This window comes from Lactuca virosa, chromosome 5 (genome assembly GCF_052849685.1).
Source record: "Lactuca virosa cultivar CGN04683 chromosome 5, Lactuca_virosa_CGN04683_v6, whole genome shotgun sequence".
Lineage (NCBI taxonomy): Eukaryota > Viridiplantae > Streptophyta > Magnoliopsida > Asterales > Asteraceae > Lactuca > Lactuca virosa.
In genome coordinates this window covers 99,598,780-99,618,309 of record NC_136430.1, presented here as the reverse complement: position 1 = coordinate 99,618,309, position 19,530 = coordinate 99,598,780, and positions in this window count along the sequence as shown.

Here is a 19,530-nt window from a genome sequence, read left to right as displayed (position 1 = left end):
AAATTCAAGTTTAGTTGATTTAAAGTCCTTAATATAACACCCAATATGAAATATTAAGGCTAGGATCCAACAACCTATTTATAACCGGAAGAGGGATGCCGTAATCCAAGCTATAAAATAGTTGAAGGTAGGTAAATGACGATTTACCAATTTCCACCATGAAAATGAAATATAATTAAGTTTTAATTGGATTTGAAACTCCTAGATCTTTTGAGATACATTGAACTTTCAATGGCATGTTTGAATCTCGATTGTGCCCTCTCAAGTTTGTGACTGGGATGCCGAGGATCACAAACAAGGTGTGAATAACCATGCAAATTGACTTGGTACCCTCAAATTTATCACCTAATTAATGTGCCGGTTAGCCACACACGCTCCACCAATCTATGATAAACTTAAGTTACCCTTCGCCACACATTGTCAGTCCCATGTTAGTGTGTCGGTTAACCACACACGCTCCACTAACGACTTAACAAAGGTGCAAAGTGTAATTTCATGGGTTAGCACCATTTCACATTTTCCTAAGTAACTAAGATTGGGAATTTATAAGTGTTTAGTTACTTAGTATTTATCATTATACTTTTAATGAAGGGAGAATTATAGTCTTTATCCTACTCGTTCGGCTAACGACCCTCCACCAGTCAAGGAAGCGGTGGGTGAGAGTGGACACCCATTAAACTGCCATTTTATAGCCAGTAACCTTATACCCCCCTTATAGACCGGCTTTGTGAATGAGGCCTACTAATGGTAAGACGACTTGCTCTTATACATATAATATATTAAACTGTTAATATTATAATAGTATAAGGATGTATTTTAGACATTTAAAATACTTGGTGGTTTAATCTATTAATTAAACTAAACTTTTAATTTAATTAAACTCAAACCATATCTTTATTTATGGATTTAATAATACTCATTTAATTAAACGCTTTAATTAACTATTAATAAAGTCCATAAGAGTTAATTTGAATTATTCAATAAAACATCATAATTCCAATTATTAAATTCAAAATTAAAATCATTTAATTAATTGTTTAAGTTATGAACCCAATAGTTTTAGAATTCAATTCTTTTTTTTTCATAAAAAGCTTTTTCCAAATTCCAAAACTTGAGGGCAAGTTTTGTAACTCTTGAAAACCTTTGGATTCCATAACTTATGGAGTTAAATACTTGTTTTATGATGAAACTTTTCATGTTCCATAACTTAAGAACAAGTTATGGAATTCTTTAAAACATTAACTCCAAATTTTGTAACTCCATAAAAACTTTAAATCAATTTTTTTTTTTAAAAAAACTTTCATATCCATAACTTATGGAGGTTTCAAAACACTTAAGATCACAACTTTAAAAAAAACTTTTGAGCTCCAAAATTTGTAACTCCTTAAAACATTTAGATCAAACTTTTAAAACTAATAAAATAATCATATCATTTTATCTTTTACTAAATTTGACCTAATTCAACTCATATAACAAATGATTCAAATTTTACAAATAATTAGTTTTTTCACAAAACAAGTAATTATCTTAAAATTTGACAAACGTCATGTTTTTTTTCCTTTTTTTTTTCCAACTTGAAAATAAAACATTTGCATCAATATAACAGAAAACAACCCATGGCTCTGATACCACTGTTGGGTTTTTGAGCATTCTAACACTCCTATGGTGTACATGCAACCCTATAAACCTTGGATCTATGTTTTCTCTATTATACATGCAAATATTAACTATTCCAAGGTTTCATCCTAACTAGCATATTATGAAGCACCTATACTACAAAGTTCTAGTTAGATGACATACTTTTTGATGTAGCTTGATGTCTTCAAGCTTTAAGAGCTTAGCCCCAATAGTGTGGAAGCCCAAATGGAATCACAAATCACCAAAACACCTTGGAAGAACTTGAGAGAATATGTATGCACACTAAAATCGGCCCACTCTTATTTTCACATACTTGTGCCAATTTTGTGAGCCAAGGACCCCTTTATATATTATGGAGGATTAGGGTTACATCCATGTAAACCCTAATACCCATGACCTTTCATTTACATAGGATCCATGGGTTAAAAGCTCCATGGACCATCCATGAAAGCTTAGCCCAACCTAAATAAACTTGGCCCATTCCATATATATAAGAGTCCATATTTAATTAGTTCTTTTTTATCACTTAATTAATTCTAAATTAATTCTTGATCAATACTAATTAAATAATATGATTCCATATTAATATATTAGAACTTATAATATATTAATATAAATCATAAATATACTATTCTCAAAAGACTATCCATATAAATTGTGCCGGTGAAATGCAACCCAAATGCACCATGCCGGGTCGGGTCAAGTACATACCAAATATAGTTATGGACTTAGACATTAATCCAACAAAGTGTTGTAAGACTGCGGGGGTAGCCGTAGCATTCACTAATAGTCAGATAGTATGGAAAGTGTTGTAAGACTACGGGGGTAGCCGTAGCATTCACTAGCAGTCAGTTAGTATGGAAAGTGATGTAAGACTACGGGGTTAACCGTAGCATTCTCTAGCGGTCAGTTAGCATGGAAAGTGTTGTAAGACTGCGGGGGTAGCCATAGTATTCACTAACGGTCAGTTAGCATGGAAAGTGTTGTAAGACTGCGGGGGTAGCCGTAGCAGTCAGTTAGCATGGAAAGTGTTGTAAGACTGCGGGGTAGCCGTAGCATTCACTAGCGGTCAGATAGTGATAGATCGTCGTAAGTCTACGGGTGTAGTCGTAGCATTCATGAGGTTGGTAGATAGTGATAGAGTGTCGTGAGACTGCGGGTGTAGCTGTAGCATTCACTAGGTTGGTAGATGGCATGAGCGTGTTGTTAGAATGCGGAAGGAACAGTAGTAGCCACCAGTTCGGGTGCAATGGTGAGGATATGGAAATCCACAGATTGGATTTCGGAATTACCCAGATGGATTAGATCTGGTTGAGCCATTGATAAGGCTGTAGGAGCGCCACTACAGTTATGGGATCAAGAAAGCAATGGACTGTATAAGATTGCTTGTGATATAAGGCTACCATCAGTTAGGTGGCAATCACTTTTAGCCTTGGATTTGATGATAACAGGATTCAACGCATGGACCCGATCGGTTAGATCAGAAAGTTGTTAGAGTCGCAGTGGCAACTAGTTCTAGAGAAGGATTTCGTTCGAAAGTCGTGTGAAGCGACTAAGTGGGAGTCCTTTGACACCGCAGCTGGTTCGAAACCCGGTATTTTAGATTATTAGTGAACGAATTGAGACCAGGGAGGTCTCGTTAGATTTTAGAAAGCAGCCATGTGGCAACATACTACTTCAGGCAGTTCAGTGTTCGGACAGTTTCACCGTCTGGGCAGTATTAGTATTTGTGCTTCAGGTTGCAAGTTCGGGCGGAATACCGGATTGTTTGGGTTATGCTAAATGACTTGCAGGGATAATTAGGTTTGTGATCTCAGTTTTCTATTGGGAACTACATGTTACCAGAAGTTGAGCAGTCAGTTGAGGGATAAACAGACTCTTCGACGATAATTATTAAGTATGAGTGGTCTGTCAGGGATTCAGACCACCTCGAGACAGCAGATTTCGGACAAAGTACATGTGACCTTGTTGCGAGGAATTCTTTCACCTGCGGATTTTAGGGCTTACGAAGATTGGTAACGGCTAGCATGGGAAGGCTAGGATGTGCCCGGGATGGTGACCATGTCACTAGAGTGGTTGGGCGTGTAAGGAATGGTAAGGAATGATTTCGAGGACGAAATCTAATTTAAGTGGGGGAGAGTTGTAACACCCCGTTTATTAAATAAATAAATAAATAAATGGATGAATGTATAGTAGCCCTAAAATCAATAATTATATAGCAGGGTGTTGGTCTCGAGGAGATAATTGTCATAATTTTAGAAGTTGGGGGTTAAAAGTGTAAGTTTCAGATTGATTTCGTAAATAATTGTGAAGGCAGGGACTACTTGGTAAATTATTGGGATTTAATTTGAAAGGATTTTGAGAGGCTAGGGGCCGAATGGTAACTTATGGACTCCATTTGAGAATATTTTTTTAGAGGAGGGGCTGTTTGGTAACTTTTGGGCTTAAAATGAAAAGAATTGTGGGAACAGGGGTATGAAAAGTAAATTATGGGTCTTGGTTTGCAAAGATGTTTACGGGGAGGGGCTATTTCTGCCATTATGGCAAAGATGTGAAATGGACGAGTATTTAACTGTTACCCTCTTATTCCAAACCCTAACCCTAATAACATGTTCAGCCGCCACCTCCACCTTATGCCTCCTTCTACTCCGGCACCGTCACCACCCATCTGGTCTGTTCTCCGACCAGCTAGCAGCCACCAAGCAACCACTCGACCCCCTCCCTTTCCGACCAATCGAAACTCCATCCAGCTTCCGTCATAAGCCGACCACGTTATCGCCGGTGTGAACCGTCAGCCTCAGTCGCCGTTGCTGTTGCCATCCTTGACCACAGTTAGCAGCCGATGTCGTGCCACTGTTGCAAGTTGTGCTATGTCCCTCTCGTGGTTGGTGACAACGAGGACCAAGATCGGAGGTCTTCTTCTTATTCTTCTGTTTTATCCCGCCGTCGCTAGTGACCTCCGCCACCTTCGTTTCAACGATCTCCGCCGCCATCTCCGATCAATAGCACAGCTGTTGCTGCTTCCGTTGAAGACGTGTGTTGTTACGTGATTGGGAGCCAAAAGAAACCACCGCCACCACCGTGAGGTGGTGACTGCCGTCCCAAAACTATTGTTGTCGTCGCCGTGAGCCACCAGGTGGGTGGCTGGGGTGCATCTCGCAAATCAGAAGCATGTATGTGTGTGTTTGATTCAGTGGAGTACTGTGTGAGTGTTTATTTGGTTGGAAAAGGCATCACCACCACCGTGAGGTGGTGGCTGCCACCACGTGTCACCGTCGGCCATCACTAGGTGGCTGTGTGTGTGTATTTACCTTTGGTGTGTGTTTATTTTTGGGTTGTAAAATGTAATTAGAAGAAGAATAATGAAATGAAAACTCAAACCACCACCGTAGGGTGGTGGCTGCCACCACCAGCCGCCGCGTTGGGTGGCGGTGTGCTTATTTGTGTTTGGATGTCGTTTGGGATGCTTGGACTCGATTGGACTAGAAACCCTAACCACCACCGTGAGGTGGTGGCCGCCGCCGTGATCCACCGTTGACCACCACTACCCGAGGTGGTAGTAGGTGGTACCCGATTAGTGAAACCCTAATGGGCCTAGCAAAACCCTAATTGACCTAAGGAAACTCTAATGGGATTAAGGACTTGATTTTGGGCCTATTGGGCTAAGATGGGTTGGAAACCCTAATTTGGGTTTGGAAAACCCTAATGCAATGAAACCCTAATTTGGGACTTATCGGGACCGCATCATAATTATTTAATGAATTTAATATAGTAATTAATAATCATTTGCAATCAACCTAAGTCAATATTGGAATTAATGGATTAAGTTCTTAATGGGTTAAGTAGGAAAACTTAACCCTAATCATCATTTCATGCAAGAAACCCTAATTTTAAATTGGGCCTTGAGTTGGGCCTTTCCATTGGGCTTTGGTAATTGGATTATTAATGGGCCATCCAAGAATAATCATATGGACTAGAATATGTTGATGGGCTTTAGGGTAAGGCCCATATGAGGGGTTGGGCCCAATTTGGAAAATTGGGCCATAGGTGGGCCATAATTGGGCCTTCATGATTATGAGATGTTGGGTCATTAGAAATGCCAAATGTTTGGACTGGACTAAATGCTTGGGCCTTTGATTTAGACCATGTAAGGGTTTGGGCCCAATTTGGAAAATTGGGCCATATGTTGGGCCTTGATTCACAGATTGACCTTTGGGCCTTTGTATTAGACCTTGAGCTTGAATCAAGCTAAGATGGGGGTAAAGTAGTCTTTTACCCCAAGCATGGACTTATGATTTTTGTGTTGGGACCCAATTATTAATTGGGTGATGTTTGATATTGAAAGTTCGAGAATTTGTCAACCAGCAGCTGGGATTGTGTCTACGGGACTTCAGCAGTGTGAGGTGAGTTACCTTCCAGTAGCTGTGGGTCTACGGCCACAATGCCGGCCCACCAGTAGGAGTTGTATGTTAGATGATTGTCTTTGTGATATTCATCTAGGTTTGCTACTACCTGATATGTTTATGTGTTAGAATGATATATTATATGTGATAGTGGTAGTAGGGTGAGAATAGTCCCCAAGTTCGGTCGTTAGGACCGAAGGGTAGGTCGGGCACCCCAGAATTGCCTGACAGCATGTTTATGCTATGATATTATGTGGTAGTAGTAGGAGGTGAAATATGATGGGTTTTGAGCATTCTAACACTTCCTAAGTGTACATGCAACCCTAATAAACTTGGATCTATGTTTGTCTAATTATCATGCAAAGTTGAATTCCAAGGTTATATTCCTATCTAGCATACATGGGGAACATTTTTAACTTGAATGAAAGATAGAATAACTTACCTTGTTGTTGATTATGATCCTTGAAACCTTGTGAGCCTAGCACCCCAAGTGTGATGCCTCAAATGCTTCACACAACACCAAATGCAAAGGAGTAAACTTTGAGAGAATCTTACACTTGCAAAATCGGCTCTAGCCCTCTTGTTTCTTAGTGTCACCGATTTTGGGGAGAACACCTTTGTTTATATAGTGTGTTGCATTAGGTAAACCCTAATGTAACATGACTCTTCATTTCATGATCCATGGGTTAACTCCATGGAGCATCCATGGAGCATCCTATGGGTGGAACCCAACTTGATAATCCATGGAGCCTCTTAGCCCACTATATAAGATATGGAAGATTTACATAATCTACCCATATATTTAATTAGTTATCTTTTGATCACTTAATTAATTCTAAATTAATTCTTGATCAAACTAATTAAATAATATTATTAATATATTAGAACTTATAATATATTAATAAACCATAAGTGTTATTTCTCTCATTTTAGTTTATCCAATTGCATGGTGCCATGCAACCTAAATGGACCATGTCGGGTCGGGTCAAGTACATACCAGAAATAGTTATGGACTTAGACACCTTATCCAACAGTCTCCCACTTGGATAAGTCTAATAACTATAACTGCAATACTTCAGGAACCGATCGGCAATCGTAGCTCTTTCAAGTTCTCTCGGAACTGAGAAGATGATGATACGCCATTTAAGATAAGTGATCATATAATCCTCTGTTCTAGATATCAGCCGGACAAATACATGGAACAATGTCTTGCTTATTCTCCAGCAGTTTGTTTCCCGATTTCCGATTTGTTTGACAAAGAACTTAATTGAACACATCAACTTAGTTCTGACCGGGCCCGGTACGAAGGTCAAAACAAAATCATCGAGGGGCCCAGATATCAGCTTCTAATCCAAGAAAGAACAGATAAACTTCGACTCATATGTTTGTTCTACTACTCATTGAATTATACACAAGAGCACGTTTTATAACATCGAGTTACCAATGCGTTTTCGTACAATCAATGCATAATCAACTCATAAGTAACAAATCATATCTCTAGGTTTGAAGACTTATATGATATTACCGTCTCACGATCACTCGAGATAAATTCCATGAAGTGATTCCAGTGAGCGTGGGTTGAGTCCAATGCTCAGAACTTATGAGCACTCATGAGTGTTGTAGCCATGTCCAACAACTTAGACCTCTGCAACCAATCATGATAGTCTTGATTCATACCTACTTCCGACATATGACCGACTGTGGACGTTCGAATAATATGATATACCAAACATAATTATTCTGGAAGTCAAAACATGCAAAAGAAATATAGTAAAGGATCGACAAGAGATAGCAACACTTTACTCATAAATTAAACACCTTTTATTCATCATCTAATGTCAATTACACTTTACAAATTTCAAGGTTATCTAACTACTAAATCTAATATCATCCTTCAGCCCTATGCTCCGAGCATGCTGGAGATGCTTAACCCGAGTCAGTCCCTTCGTGAGGGGATCTGCTGGATTCTCATCCGATGATACCCTCTTTGCCACGAGGAGTCCTTCTTCTATTCGATGTCTGATGAAATGGTATTTTCTGTCGATGTGTCTGGATCTCCCGTGATCCCTTGGTTCCTTGGCTAAGGCAACTGCACTTTCACTATCACAGAAAATTTCCATTGGCTCTTTAATAGCTGGTACAACTCCAAGGTCTCCAATGAAGTTCTTCAGCCATATCGCCTCCTTTGCTGCCTCGCTAGCTGCTATATACTCTGATTCGCAAGTTGAATCAGCCAGTATCTCTTGCTTGGAACTCTTCCAAGAAATTGCTCCTCCGTTTAAGGTAAAGACCTAGCCTGACTGAGAGCGGAAATTATCCCTATCAGTTTGAAAGCTAGCATCACTATACCCTACAACTCTCAAGTCTTCACTCCCACCGAGGGTAAGGACCCAGTCCTTAGTCCTCCGTAGGTACTGGAGGATATTCTTTATTGCAGTCTAGTGTGCCTTGCCAGGGTTCCCCTGATACCTGCTAACCATGCTCAAAGCAAAGGTTACATCAGGTCGAGTACACGTCATAGCATACATGATCGATCCTACAGCCGAAGCATAAGGTATTCGACTCATTTCTGCTATCTCAGCCTCAGTACTAGGGCTTTGTGTCTTACTCAATATGGCGTTACTCTGGATGGGTAACTCTCCTTTCTTGGAGTCCTGCATGCCGAATCTCTTCAGCACCTTATCCAAGTAGGTACTCTGACTAAGTCCAATTAGTCTTTTACTCCGGTCTCTCAAGATCCTTATCCCCAGAATATAGGCAGCTTCTCCTTGGTCCTTCATAGAGAAACACTTCCCAAGCCAGGACTTAACTTCCTGCAGAGTTGGGATGTCATTTCCTATGAGTAGTATGTCATCCACATACAATACCAAAAAGCTAACTATACTCCCACTAGCCTTGACATATACACAAGATTCATCTTCACTCCTAGAGAAGCCAAATTCTTTGACTTTCTTATCAAAGCAAAGATTCCATCTGCGAGGGGCTTGCCTTAACCCATAAATGGATTTCTCAAGCTTACACACTCTATTAGGGTACTCTGTATTGACAAAACCCTCTGGCTGACTCATGTAAACATCCTCAGCCAACTTTCCATTAAGGAAAGCGGTTTTGACATCCATTTGCCATATTTCATAGTCATGAAATGCAGCTATGGCTAACAGAACCCTAATAGACTTAATCTTGGCCACTGGAGAAAAGGTCTCATCATAATCAACTCCCGGAGTTTGTGAGGAACCCTTTGCAACCAGTCGTGCCTTATAAGTGTGTACATTACCATCCATGTCGATCTTCTTCTTGAAGATCCATTTGCACCCTACAGTCTTACGACCTGGTACATTCTCAACCAAGTTCCAAACTTGATTGTCATACATGGACTGTATCTCGCTGTCCATTGCCTCTTTCCACTTGGCTGACTCAGGGCCTGCCATGGCTTCCGTGTAACTGTTAGGTTCATCCAGACCTATCAGTGTCTCATCACTGATAAGTGTATCACCTTCCGCAGAAATATGGAATCCATAGTAATGCTCAGGTGCATTCCTAACCCTTGTGGAACGCCTCAGAGGTACAGACTTGTCAATTGGCTCAACAGGAGTTTCCTCCTCAAGTTGAGTGTTAGGGTTTGAAGTTCCTTCACCACTTGACTCTTGAATTTCTTCAAGGTCAACTTCTCTCCCACTGTCTCCTTGGCTTATGAACTCTCTCTCTCGAAAGAAAGCCCTCCTAGCTACAAAGACCACATTCTCACTAGGTCTGTAGAAGAGGTAACCAAAGGATTTCTGTGGGTAGCCGATGAAAATACACCTCTCACTTCGAGGTTCGAGCTTATCATGAGTCTCGTGTCTCACGAAAGCCTCGCAACCCCAAATCTTAATGTGGTCTAGTTTGGGTACTTTACCAGTCCACATCTCATGAGGAGTTTTGGCAACTTTCTTTGTGGGGACTAGATTAAGGATATGGGCGGCAGTCTCTAAGGCATACCCCCAAAATGAGATTGGTAGCGAAGCTCGACTCATCATGGAACGAACCATATCCAACAAGGTTCGATTACGCCTCTCAGCTACACCATTCAACTGCGGTGTCCTGGGAGGTGTCAATTGTGAGACGATCCCACATTCCCTAAGATAGTCGAGGAACTCTGAACTAAGATACTCACCACCTCGATCGGATGGAAGCATCTTAATGTTCCTGCCCAATTGATTCTCGACTTCCTGTTTAAACTCTTTAAACCTCTCAAAAGTCTCTGACTTATGCTTGATTAAGTAGACATATCCATATCTACTGTAATCATCAGTAAAAGTCAAATGATAACGATTAGCATCCCTTGTGGCATGTTTGAAGGGCCCACACACATCCGTGTGTATAAGATCCAACAAACCTTCACCCCTCTCACAAGAACCTGTGAAGGGTGACTTTGTCATTTTTCCAAGTAAGCATGATTCGCAACTATCATCTGACTTTAGGTCAAATGACTCCAATACTCCATCCTTTTGGAGTTGGCCTATGCGTTTCTTGCTTATATGTCCAAGACGACAATACCATAATGATGCTTTATCCAAGTTAATTATCATTAACAGAATCAATACACAATACATTATTTCCTAAGTTATCAACCACAGATACAGTTTCATACACACCATCACAAGGTAATGCTTTAAAACAAAGAACATTATTAAAGAAAGCATTAATCGAACCAACTTCATTATCAAATGAAAAGGTGAAACCTTGTTTATACAATGCATGAAAGGAAATAATATTTCTTGCCATTTCTGGCGAATAACAACATTTATTCAAATCTAAACTAAACCCACTACTTAGCGATAAAGTATAAACTCCAATCTTGGTGACAGGTAAAGCTTTCCTATTCCCCATGATTAAGTTTATTCTTCCATGCTCCACATTCTCACTTCTTCTTATTCCCTGCAAATCAGAACATATATGAATACCACAACCGGTATCAAGGACCCAAGAGTTAGAATGGGGTGAGTTATTAGATAAGATAGTGTAAATACCTGCATGGTTGGGTTTAACTTTCCCATCCTTCACATCTTGCTGGTACTTTGGGCAGTTCCGCTTCCAATGTGATTTTTCATGGCAATAGAAGCGTTCAGCCTCTTTTGGGTCAGAAGAAGGAGTGATGAAACCTTTCTTGGTTCCACTTGAAGAAGAGCCATCAAGGGTCCTAGCCTTGGTACCCTTCGAAGAGCTTCTCCTCTTCTTCCCTCGACCTTTCCCGATTGCCAAAACCGGGGCGGAGATTGGAGTAGGAGTGTTAACAACCGACTTACCCTTAAGACCTGTTTTTGCGGTCTTGAGGAGTCCCTGAAGTTTGCTGAGTGTGACCTCTTCCTTATTCATGTGATATGTCATGCGGAATTGATCATAGCACGATGGTAAGGAGTGCAAAATGATATCTATTGCAAGCTCCTCAGGGAAGTTCACATTAAGCTTCAGCAACCGATCCACATACCTTTGCATTTTCTGCATGTGGCTCGTGACAGATTCCCTGTCCTTCATCATGGTTGTTATGTTAGAGCATATAATTTCATACCTCTCTTATCGTGCACTTTGATGGTATCTTTCCATCAGATCTTGGTGCATTTCAAAAGGGTAGAAGTCCTCATAGGACTTTTGGAGTTCCGTTGTCATGGTGGCCAACATGATGCATGCCACTTTTGTAGCATCCCTACTGAGGCTGGACAGTAGGGTTTGAACCAGAAGCATTGTTTTTGGAAGACATTTGAAATGAAAGAATAAGTTTAGATTAGATTTCAGGATAGTCCTTAATAAAGCACCCAAATGCTATATTAAGGCTAGGACCCAACACAATATTTTATAACTTATAAGAGGGATGCCATAATCCAAGCTATAAAATATTTGAAGGTAGGTGAATGACGATTCACCAATTTCCACCATAAAACGGAATAAATCTTATTAGGTTTTAATTGGTTTAGAAATTCCTAGGTTCTTTGAGATTCATTGAACTTTTCAATGGCATGTTTCAATCTCGAGTGTGCCCTTCAAGTTTTGTGACTGGGATGTCGAGGATCATAGAACAAGGTGTGAAGTAACCATGCAAATTACTTGGTACACTTAATGTATTATTACTCAATCGATGTGCCGGTTAACCACACGAGCTCCACCGACTTATATTAAACTTTAAGTCACCCTTTACCTACCTTGTGAAGTCCAAGTTAGTGTGCCGGTTAACCACACGAGCTCCACTAACGACTTAAACAAAGTGTAAAGTGTAATTTCATGGATTAGCACCTTATTCACATTTTCCTAAAGTAACTAAGATTGGGAATTTAATAAAAGCATTTAGTTACTTTATGATATTCATCATACTTTTAATGAGAATTTATAAGTCCTTGTCCTACCCGTTCGGCTAACGACCCTCCACCGATCAAGGAAGCGATGGGTGAGAGTGGACACCCATTAAGTTGCCATTTTATAGGCAACAACCTTATACCCCCCTTATAGACCGGCTTCGTGAATGAGGCGTACTAGCGGTAAGACGACTTGATCTTATACATATATATATTAGTAACTTATAATATTATAAAGTATAAGGGTTGAATTTTAACTTTTAAAATTCTAAGGGTTGGAACTAAAGTTTTAATCAAGACTTTACTTGTTCCAAAACTTGAGGGCAAGTTTTGTAAACTTCCAAAACTTTTCATTTCTTATAACTTATGAATTAATTGAGTAATAAAAATGAAGACTCTTCATTTTTATAACTCTTGTGTTCTTTTAATGGCTTTAATAAAAGTGAGACTTTTGGTTTTCCATAACTTGAGGACAAGTTATGGACTCCATTAAAACACATTATGATCATGAATTAAACTACCATGAAGGTTACAAACAATTCCTATGATCATCTAATCTTCATAAGTTCAAGAACATGAATATGAACACTTTCAAGAATCAAAAATTACACTTAAAAAACTTGTAATTTTGATAATTGCCATTGTAAATGGATTAGCATAAACATTACACCATCTAAAACAAGTTTTAAAACATCAAAACAGTTTAGGGTAATGTTTCTAGTCCATTTCCAGCAACAAATGTCGAAATTCTGAAAACTGCAGCCTCTACTCGTCGCGTGCAAGAACAAACCCGACGAGTAGCTTGCATTTGTTCATGGACTCGTCGAGTCCCCCCATGGACTCGGCGAGTTCATACGAGCAGAAAACAGAAAAACGATTTTTTCAAGCAGTTTGCACAAAAAAAAACAACAAACAAGCCTAGGCTCTGATACCACTGATGGGTTTTGAATATTCTAACACTTCCTAAGTGTACATGCAACCCTAATAACCTTGGATCTATGTTTGTCTAATTATCATACAAAGTTGAATTCCAAGGTTATATTCCTATCTAGCATACATGGGGAACATTTTTAACTTGAATGAAAGATAGAATAACTTACCTTGTTGTTGATTATGATCCTTGAAACCTTATGAGCCTAGCACCCCAAGTGTGATGCCTCAAATGCTTCACACAACACCAAATGCAAAGGAGTAAACTTTGAGAGAATCTTACACTTGCAAAATCGGCTCTAGCCCTCTTGTTTCTTAGTGTCACCGATTTTGGGGAGAACACCTTTGTTTATATAGTGTGTTGCATTAGGTAAACCCTAATGTAACATGACTCTTCATTTCATGATCCATGGGTTAACTCCATGGAGCATCCATGGAGCATCCTATGGGTGGAACCCAACTTGATAATCCATGGAGCCTCTTAGCCCACTATATAAGATATGGAAGATTTACATAATCTACCCATATATTTAATTAGTTATCTTTTGATCACTTAATTAATTCTTGATCAAACTAATTAAATAATATTATTAATATATTAGAACTTACAATATATTAATAAACCATAAGTGTTATTTCTCTCATTTTAGTTTATCCAATTGCATGGTGCCATGCAACCCAAATGGACCATGTCGGGTCGGGTCAAGTACATACCAGAAATAGTTATGGACTTAGACACCTTATCCAACAAAATAGTCCTCATATGTCGGGTGAAATAGACCGACGGGTAAGTCAAGCACCCAAGAATGGCTTGACCTGGGTAGGTCAGGCGCCCCAGAATTGTCTGGCAGTATATGTGTGTTATATTATTGCGTGGTAGTGGTAGGGGTGAAATAGTCCCCGGTAGTCGGGTGAAATAGACCGACGGGTAAGTCAAGCACCCCAGAATGGCTTGACCTGGGTAAGTCAAGCACCCGAGAATGGCTTGATCTGGGTAAGTCAGGCACCCCAGAATTGTCTGACAGTATTTTATTGTATGGTGTGTGGTATGATGGGGGAACTCACTAAGTTTCGTGCTTACGGTTTTCAGTTTTGGTTTCAGGTACTTTGTTTTCAAGGAAAGGAGCCGGCTCGATCGTAGCGCATCACACTATGTTTTCCGCACATGAGATCTTTGGGATTACGCTATGATATTGTTTTATATTGACATATTTTGATTATTTACACTTTGGTTTTGACATGGGATGATATTATGAATGATATTATACTAAATGGTTTTATAATAACTTAATCAAAAGTGACATTTTTGGTCTTGAATTTTGGGATGTTACAAATACATTGTTAAATAAGTCCATATTAAAGCCCAAGACCTTTACTCGATAAAACTACGTCCCAATATCCCGAAATTAGAAACATTTGTATGTGTTACAACCACGCCCTTCCCTTTCTCACCATAACAGCCTAAAAAATTTAACATTAAAATGTAAGCATAAAGCTTTGTGAGTTCCCTAGTATACCACCCATTCCATTACACATACAATTGTTATAGTCGAACCATAGTCTCACTGTAACGTCCTAATTTTCAAACCATTTTTTTCATTTTAAAAGCATAAGAAAAACATCTAAAACCAATTTTCCGTAAAATACAAATATAATAAACTATTTTGACATCACCAAATCATATCATAAAAATGTATCAGATTCATCAAAAAAATCAATGAAATTCTAAATCGTAAAATCATCATCGATACGGATGTGGTACAGTCACGTTGGTGTTGGGTTATGAGCAAAACAACATTCCTATGGTGTTCATGCAAACCCTAATGCTTGGATCTAGTTTTTCTATTTGTACATGCAACAATTGTCCATGACTTGCAAACCCTAATCTAGCATACAACAAAAACAAAATTAACATCTAATAAACAAGTTAGAAAGTTACCTTTGATTTTTGCTTGAAGATCTTGAGCTTTTGAGAAACCTAGCACCTCAAATGTGATGCCTCTAATGAATCACAAACACCAAAGCAATTGGAGAATGCAAGAGAGAGAGGGGAAAGATAATTTTCGGCTCAATGAATCCTTCTAGGGTTGTGGTCTCCGAAAAAGTGAAGCCAAGGGGTTCCTTATATAGGTGATCTGCTAGGGTTTCATTCAAAACCCTAATTAGATTGCTTAGGCCTTAAGCAGTCCAAAGGATCCTTCCAGAAGGCCCCTTGGACGATTTCTATGTGGGCTCCCACAAGGAATTCGTCCAACCTTTCTTTAGGGTTCCTCAGCCCATATTGCAACTATCACATAATTACAATATCAGTCTCCTTAATTCAATTAATCTCTTTTGACCACAAAATTAATTCTAAATTAATTATTGACAAATATTAATTAAATAATATGATTTTTCTTTTAATATATTATTCATATAATATATTAATAAACCATAATAACCTCTTTCTCCATTATTCATCCAGTCAAGTTGCTCTGGTGAAGGCAACCCAAAAGAACCACGCTACAACCGAGTCAAGTACATACCAAATATAGTTATGGGCTTAGACATTAATCCAACAGTTGGGACCTTCCCTTTGCCAGCAGAACTATCAGAAAAACATTTAACTTTCAAATTTAAGCACAAAACTTAATGAGTTCCTTAAAATACCACATATATCATTGTAACAACTATGCATATCTACATCGGGCCAATGAGCTTTCACCATTATTCCGCGGACATGTAGACTCATGATACAACACCGATATTATCATTATCCAAATAGACATGTAGGCTCACGACACAACACATGTATCGACATCATCCAAAACAAACATGTAGACTCACGACACAACATCAGTGTCACTATCACCCAAATAGACTTGTATGCTCACGATACAACACTACTATCACCATCACCCCACACAAAGCATACAAACCTTACATACAAATATACATGCAAGACTCCACTAGTTTAGCTAAGCATAAAAACATGTCATAGAATTACACATGCATCCTACACACAACGAATCTAATAATAACATAAGGAATACAGTGAGAACACTCATCTAAATAAAAATTAAAAGTCAAACCTCAGTCTAACTCCCAACCCTTCCAAGTTTGACCAAAACTCAAAATTATCAAAAACATCGATGGTTAAAGTCAATGGTAAGCGTTCCGTAATGAAGACTTGGTGCTCTGCGCCCACAAATGATAAAATAGATGTGAAACCTTCTAGGTACGTATCGTGACCTTAACGAGGCGTGTCGGTCTTAGTAGCTTAACAACCTCTTCTTGTTAAAAACTTAATCCTTTCAGCTAAGGGTTGAGTCTTTTAGATACACATCTTCTAAGGATCTTAATAGATAAAGTTTCCAACTTTATCCTGGATCCATGGTCTAATCTTCCCCAAACTCTAACCTTAACTCAAAATATGACAAGAAAGGACCAAAATCCCATGCATGACTCAAAGGGAATGCATGTATACCCATTTTTCCACCTTCAACAAGTCCATAAGGCATACTAAATCATTCATATGGTTCTAGAGTTTTTGAAACTATAAGAACACCATGAAAAGGGACCAAATGCGACCAAAATGGCATACAAAGTCTAGATCTAATACAATAAACATCAAGGTATAAACTTTAAACTCGCAATGGTCCAGAGATATGGTTAAATAGTTTGATCTACACTTGAACAATACTTTCTTTCATTAAAAGGACTTCCTTCACCTTCAAACTTCATAAATGAGGCACAAAACTTAAGAACACAAGTATATAAGATACAATTTGCAAAAGTGACGTTCTCTAGGAAATGGGGGCTACCAAATGAGGTAACACTAAGGATAAGTGACTTTAAATATGGGATAAGGCCCAAAAATTAGGGTTTCCTCTTCCAGCTAGGTCGTGCAACGCCCCGACTTAAGTGTTCCACACCTTTCCATGTATCCAACGTGCTGTAATCAACTATTGTCACGACGTCCTCCAGTCTAAACCTCAAACTTGAATAAATAAAATACATATTGGGAATCAGATGTTACACTTACATATGACTATTATAGTCTACCTATAGACTCACATACAATTGCTATAGTCCAACTATAATATCACATGTCATTATTAAATCCAACTATAGTCTCACATACAATTGCTATAGTCAAAATATAGTCTCAAATACATTTTTTATAGTGCAACTATAGTCTCTCAGTAGTCACACAGACAACCTGCCATAGAAGGACATTTAATGTCACATATAATATAATGAGAAAAATCACCTAAATCTACCAGCCACAATCTCTAGTTTCTATAAACAAAACAACTAACATGGACCCACCTAATACCAAGCAAAGTCAATCATCGGTCTAATACTAATATCTATTAAAGTTTGACCGAAAGTCAAATTGGTCAAAAATCAATCGTTAATGGTTAACGATCATCGGCCAGACGGGCCGCAACCAGCTCTTGGCCGCATCGTGTCCACTAAAGTCCAAAATAGTCACGAATCTAGACCAACCTTCGCGTCATGACCATGCCTTGGTCGTGTCACACTTTCTGGGCAGAAGCACTTATTCCATTAAGTGTTTAATCCTTTTAGACAAATGACATAACTTTCCATAAAACCATTAGATAAGGTTCTTAATGGATAAAGTTTACAAATTTATCCCCATGTAAGCTTCTATCATGAAAAACACAAACCCTATATCTAAAATAATCCAAAAAAGCAATGACTTCCATGTATGGTTCCAAGAGGGTTTGAGCATGCATTTCATTCATTATAATAAGTCCACAAATCCATTACAAACAACTACTAACCTATAGACTTTTTAATCCTAGCACGGACCACACGTGCAATAAATTTGGTATTTAAAGACACCATAGATGGAAAATTCGACTTAGGGACTAAATGTGCAAAAACACAATACCACAAGGACCGCTCGTATAATTCACTCTTAATTTTATGTAAAAGTTTCCGTTTTTAGCCTATATAATTATTGTAATTAGTTAGGTTTTTTTTCAATGTATGCTATTTAGTTTTTCATAGTAAAAATATTAGAATAGGTTTTATTTATTGTAAAATAAAAATTACACAATTATGAGAACTAAAGACCATGACAACAACCCTAAATGACTTATGACTCCACTTCACAGTCTAAAGAAACCCAATAGCAAAGTAGCTTGCACAAGATTGGGATCGACCCAATACATGTTGACATCGGCCTAACATGAGGTTAGCCTCGACCTAATATATTATTGGACTTGGCCCAATGGCAATCCCCTCTGGGCCTAAAGGCGCGACTGAAGGCAATAATAGGCAGGCTGTGGCGTATGGCAGCTCTTGCGGCGATAGTTTTTCTGACTTCTTTTGAAGAATTTTATTTTTTTCCCTATTTTTTGGACCAATTAATTTTATATCGGCTCATAAAAGATTTTTGTATTGGATCCGGACAATACATATATGTTTTTATTTTTATTATTATTATTTGTATGGTGTGATTATATGTATTTTTAATATCGTTTTTCTTAGAACAAAACTAAATTATTAAAACTGAGTTTTATAATAAAATTGTTTATAAATTCGATAAATCTAAAATTATTTAGAATTGATTTTAATTTCTTTAGATCATTTTTTTATGCATTCAATATTTTTTTCGAACCAGAAAATATAATAATAATCTACTCCTAAGCTAACATAAATCCATCTACGTCCACAAGACTTGAACCCTCGACCTCAAGGAGGGAGGGCACCACCTGATACCGCTGGGCTAGAAGCCCTTTGGTTTATGCATGCAAATGCTTTGCAATACTATTTTATTTATTTATTTATTTTGTTTTTTTATAAAATAACAATTAAACAAACTAAACACCCTTTAAATTTAAATATTTTCATCCATTATGGATCACTTGCAGATGTAATTTATGTTTAATGGTAAGATCCAATCATATTACAACATCAAATCGAATTTTGTGTCCTCGTTTAGACCTAAGTCAAAGGTCACAATTCCAAATTGAGCTATTTAACCGATGTATTAGTACCTAAGCTAGTAAACGGATGAGACTAAATATGTCATTTAGGCTATCCGGTATGGGGGAGTATCCACGCGTCTTGGGCTAACGTGGCTGGGCTCCCCACGCGTGAACACCGTCCCCAACTCCGGTGGGGTGCGTGTGACGTGGCTCTGAAGACGGGACGAGACGACCAATGAGATGCTTTCTTTTGTAACGACTGGATTTTGGTGGGGAAACGACTCTTTTGAC